The sequence below is a fragment of the Palaemon carinicauda genome, chromosome 30, assembly GCF_036898095.1.
Source record: "Palaemon carinicauda isolate YSFRI2023 chromosome 30, ASM3689809v2, whole genome shotgun sequence".
Lineage (NCBI taxonomy): Eukaryota > Metazoa > Arthropoda > Malacostraca > Decapoda > Palaemonidae > Palaemon > Palaemon carinicauda.
This window is the reverse complement of record NC_090754.1, coordinates 79486958-79492957: the sequence shown is the minus strand read 5'-3', so window position 1 is coordinate 79492957 and position 6000 is coordinate 79486958. Positions and strand designations below refer to the sequence as shown.

General features: G+C 39.1%; 1 protein-coding gene across 1 annotated transcript in view; it reads left to right on the top strand.

Moving 5' to 3' along the window:
* The first annotated feature begins 684 nt into the window (after positions 1-684).
* Positions 685-6000, top strand: part of BORCS5 (BLOC-1 related complex subunit 5) — a 256791-nt gene continuing 251475 nt past the window's right edge. The window contains exon 1 of the mRNA XM_068354121.1: positions 685-800. The gene's annotated coding sequence lies outside the window, so the exon portion shown is untranslated. The remainder of the gene's footprint in view (positions 801-6000) is intronic.

Genomic DNA, 6000 nt, shown 5'->3' with positions numbered 1-6000 from the left:
CGTCCATAGTATCCATGATCTCTATATTTTGCTAATCTCATGTATTCAAAATCTTTACAATTTATTACAATCACTATATGATCATTTGTGCATTTTATACATTTCATCCCTTGAGAGTTACACATAGTATGTGTAGCCTATATAATATGAAAAATATCAAGAGCCTCGTGATCAGTATGGACTAGGTTAAATATGTTCACAGTATCCCTTAAATTTTTGTTGATTATCATAAAATCATAGAATATTAATGTGTTAATTCTTCTTAAATTTTTTCATCAATACTTCTTATCTTGATTTTTTTTTTATTTTAGTGTAGAATGTTTTTTTTTATATGATGGATAATATTCGCTTTAGTATATATTTTAGATTTTGCACCTCAAGACCTTTAAAATTGATTTTCTTGAATTCCCTTTCTTTTGTAAATTTAAAGTGACATTACCTCAGGACTGTGACATCGTTTACAACAAATTCATGTAGAATATCCGGGTTATGTAAATGATTAGAATAAACATTAAACTGTATTATAAGTTGATTTAGGTTTTGTTTTCACAACTATTATAACAGTTATGAATATTTGAGAATATATTTAGTGTTAAGTACTGATTATTTCTTTTTTTTTTTTGCTTTCTGTAAACTATTATGATCTGCAAGAACCCGGAATTATTTTTCATGTTTGGGATTTGACAGGTTTTGTTGTAAACCGATACCGATCATCTTGACAGTTTGTTTTGGTGAGAAAATCGAGACATATCTGTTGTCTGCCTTCTGAAAGATCGAGTCATTTCAAGTCATACTAAGAGGTATGTAACCTACTGTTAAATATGTTCATTGTATAGGATATCAGTTACCTAATTTTAAGCTTTGCTGTATTTGTAAGAGTTAGCCTAATGTGGCGGTTTGACCTAGGCCTACTATGATGTCATTACTTTTTTTTTTTTTTAATTTGTCAATTTGGTAAATATATAATACTTTAATTTCCACCTTAAATATAGGAACCCTATACTTTTTCTACTCACTCTCTTGTGTTTTATGCATTTCTGACCTTGATTATTAGGGCAGACTACCTGTTATTGAGTTTTTGGACCATTTTTATAGGAAATTTAGGTGTGCGTGTCGGGTTACCAGGCATGCTACTCGCATAGAAAACGAGAATCCTTCCTATCGTCGTCACTCATATTCTATTGTATCAACAAGTACGTTGGTTAATGGTCTTCGCTCTGCCTGGGCTAGTTACGCTTGGAATTATACGTTATTTTAATGCTCCTCTGTTCTGGCAAGCGATATATGTTGCCTTACCTGCGTTAGCCGAGTGGGCTAGTATTGTGGCGAATAAAATATTGGTGAGTCAATCACCTTCACACTACCCAAAAAAATTATTGGGAACCCCACTGGGAAACTGGAGTTTTTGGGTGGGGAAATTCCAAAAATGACTGATTTACAGTATTAACAATGGTCAGAAATGTATACAGTATTGAACATAAAATAACCAGTTGGAAAATATATGGTTCATGTAACTGGCATCAAAGTATAATTTCAAAGGTTATGATTTAAAAATTACGGAGCTTTTGTACCGTATAACGACGAACACGGCCTCCCACATGCATAGAAGACCAGCTAACCTAACTACAACCTGTGTCCTTACCTACTTACCTACCGGGGGCTAACGCCTCCCGGCTACCCCCTTAGACTGCCATAGTCTTAGCGATAGGGTTGAAAATAAGGGAGTTAGATGGCATAGTTGTCATCATACCTACACCCCCAAAATCACATTTTAAAAGGGAAATAATCACAAGAATACCACGTAACGTAACATTTCCTACCTATCCTAACCTAACCTAATCTAGAAGCTGTATTCTTACCTTTGCCAACCTCTTACACTGCTGTATCCTTACCTACTTACCAACCACCCCCCATAGACTGCATCCTTAGCTTATTTGAAGACTAAGTTTTAACCCTTTGTATGCTTCCCAAATGACCTCACTCCTGGGAATGGAATACTAAATCATATTATTATCGTATTTCAAATGAAGATGAACACCATTATTAAACGATTTCACTGCTCCATTGTTCTGGCAAGTGGTCCATCCCCGTGGGTCACTACCGTCTTAATGTATCATAAGTGGTTATATTTACTGTAATCCTTACCATAGGTTTGGGAGGGTCAAGGTTGATGGTCTTCTGTAGATGGTGGGAGCACTGGGACTGTCCCTCATATATATGGGTGAGGGTACTAAACGGAAACTTCAGAAAACTTGTATGGCTGGTCATTTTTCATAAAATTCCGTAATGTATTATCCCAGTTTCTTGTGGGACATTTGGAGCACACGGTGATCATGGTGGAACTGTAGAGAAAGGGGTGTGGGGATGGGTGTTGTGAAAGTAGTTCAGGGTATTTATATATCTGCGCTATACTTGTAAGCTCTTAATTGGTTACCAAAAACAGCCACCTGAAGGATTATTTCATTCCAAAACCACATAAAGCTCCCCAAAGCGATTGAAACCAACAAATAGGTAATAACCCACCATCAGTCTCCCAAATGTAAACAATGAACTTAGACTCTTGAAATAGACTTCACATTTTAATCGATTGATACGTGAGTTATTATGACCCAGCACCCATTAATCATAAAGAGAAAAATGCCAAACTGGTCAGTACTCGTCCATTTCTAATAGCTAATTCCAATTTTGTTATAAATTAAAGTATCGTTTATTAACTGTCGGATTCAAAGGCTACCGTTCTTTCTAGTACAATTGTCTACAAACAAACCTAAACATAGAAATTCATACCTTTGTTATAAGCTAATACAAGTGTAACCCATAGGCATAGGCTAATATTTTATGCTATACCCTATAGGCCTAGGCTAATATTCTTTGCTGTACCTCATAGGCCTAGGCTGATATTATTATTATTATTATTATTATTATTATTATTATTACTTTCTAAGCTACACCCCTAGTTGGAAAAACAGAATGCTATAAGCCTGAGGGCTCCAACAGGGAAAATAAGCAAGTGAAGAAAGGAAATAGGAAACTACAAGAAAAGAATTTAACAATTAAAATAAACTTTGTTCCGTAACTGAAATACAAACTACGCTATTCACATTGGGTTTACCTTTTAGCGTAGCTGAAATGGCGAGCCATTAGAATTTAACGAGGGTGTATTACCCCCGCGCTAGTTAGCGGGGGAGGGGGGTAGGGGAGTGGTAGCTAGCTACCCCTCCCCCCCCACACACACCGGTGAAGCTCTCTTTCACTTTTGGCTCGGACTGTGACAGACATCTCTGTCTTTGTCCTCGCTTGGCAGCCATTATTTGTTTTGTCTTTACTTAATCACTTACTTTTCTTTTACTCTATACAGTGGTACCTCTACATACGAATTTAATTCGTTCCACAACCAACTTCGGATGTAGAAAATGTTCGGATGTAGAAACAAATTTTCCCATAAGAATACATGGTAATTCATTTAATTCGTTCCTCAGCCTAAAAACCCATAATAAATCCTTAATAAATGGCTACACATGATTACACATAACAATAACATAACTGCATAATATGAAAGAAGCATGTAAAAAAGATAATTATAAAGAAATAATAAATAAAAAATGTGTTTTTCAATATTAAACTTACCCGATAATCATGTAGCTGTCAACTCCGTTGCCCGACAGAATTCTACGGAAGGGATACGCCAGCGATCGCTATACAAGAGGGGGGTGTACTCACAAGCGCCACCTGTGGCCAGGTACTGCAGTACTTCTTGTTGACACCACCTCAATTTTTCCTCTGTCGTGCTTCCGGCAAGACGTTCATGGATACGCTTATAATTTTGGAGTCTTGTTCACGGTTTTTGGTGAAGTATTGCTCTAAGATTTCAGCTTTCGCTATTCAGGAAGTTTTATTATTAGCTTAGCTAGCTTTTGGAATTAATTTGATTAATTATGGTGACGAAGAGAGTATGAACTCTCTTTCACCTTTAAATGGCCGACCCTTCCCTTAGACGGAAGTGTTGGTGTCTAAGAGAGTATAGACTCTCTTTCTTAATTTTGCTTAACAAAAGTTATAGATTTATTTTATATCTCTCCGCCTTTTATAGGCCTCTTCGATTAACTTCCTTTTTTATAAATTTATTAAAATTAATTTTTATATGTTTATATTCGACCTTTCCTAATAGTAGGCGGTCTTTTCTTGTACCGAAGTTAATTAACATTGAGCCCGTCATTTCGGTTTTACCTGTTAACATATTATGCTATTTTAATGTTTTTGAAAGAATTTCTTTGATAGTCTCGTACTGTTTCAAAGTTGAACTAACGTTTTGTTTTGTCTCTGCAGTTGTTGACGTTCAGAACGTTCAACTTGCGCTCTATCGTTACGATAGAGAGAGAATTTTCACGGTGTCACGTTGCAGTAAGAGTAAACCGTTTCTACCGTTTTGTTCATTCTTTCTTAGCTTAATGGTTTTAATTCTAATAAAGGAACTTTTTATTTGGGAAATCTTTCAGTTTTTTTTCCTTTAACAATAATATGTTTTAACGAGTATATATGATTGGGCTCTTCTCTCAGGTTCTAAGTCAAGAGAGAGAGAGAGAGAGAGATAGAGACGGAGGGAGAGAGAGCTGGATAAACGTTTCGTTCAAGCGAGTAACGTTGTTATCGTTTTTGCTCTTCTCCCTAGTCTCTTTAGGGGAAGAAGGTAAACGTTTCTAGAGTTTATTCTTGTTCTCAAGCTTTATGCGGTGAGAGATTTTAAACGTAGTTTATTTGATCTAGTGTTTAGTCTCTTTCCAGCCACTGAATTATTTATCTTTCATTAGATTTTTCTGTTACATTGTAATTCTGTTTTCGCAATTACTAACTTTTAAGGAAGGATAGAATTGCGTGTTTCAGGTACAAACCACTTAAAGTTTCGAGTTCAGTGAAATAAGTGCAAACAGAAATTCAAAAGTGATAAGTGATTAGCGCAAAGTGTGTCAGTGTTGTGCGTGAGGGTACTTCTGTGCGTGCCAGTCGTCCTCCCAGTCCGGGACCTCTTGCAAGCTCCCAAGCCCAGGGGAGAAGCAATGTCGAAGGGCAAAAGGGTTCGGCAGGCCTTGATCGGCGCACAGAAGTATCCTCGGTGGTTGCGGGCGTGTCTTACAGAGACCGTCACTCCCACCCGCAGACGATTGAGCCCTTATTTTGCTCGTCTGCAGAAGAAATTTCGGGGAGAAAACGCTGGACTCAGGTCTCAAGACCTCTTAAACGTAAAGTCCAGACCTCTAGAGTTCAACAACCCGGATGCAGTCATTGAGTTAGCTCTGACTCTCCGCAGTCATCAGGTGACTGCACACCTCCTAAGAGAGGTAAGGCGATGCCTCAACAGACCTCATCTTCTATTAAGGCTTTGCCTCAACAGACCTTATCGTCTGTTGATCCCAAGACGACTTTGCTGCAGTCCATGCAGTCGCAGCTTGCGGTCTTAATGCGTGAGTTTCAGGCTGAGAAGGTTACACCTCCTCCTGCGATCGCTCCGCCTCACCGCAGTCCAGTCTGCCAGGCGTACGATGTTGAGGTTCCTCAGGATACCTTACCGCGTTCTGAGTTGCCAGTTACCAGCGGTGTGCAGCAACCTCCGCCTTCCTTAAGGCAACCTCAGCAATGGGAGCAGGAATCTTATGCCTTACTTCCTCCGCTTCCGCTTCCACCAGCGAGGCAACAATCTCTTGAGGTACGACAACCTCTTCCATCCATGAGGCAGCCACCTCAGCACTCGCTGCAGCGACCTCAACCCTCCTCAAGGCGAGAGCCTCAACTCCTTAGGCTAGCACCTCAGGAACCTCAACTCGCGAGACAAGAACTGCGTTCTGCGCAGCCGCTACCTCAACTCTCGTAGCTCACACCTCAGGAACCTCAACTCGTTCCTCAGGAACCTGCTACTGCGCATCCGCAACCCTTACAGCAAGCGCAACTCTTGAGGCAGCAACCTCATGCTATGAGTCAGCCACCTCAACGCATGCATCTGCCACT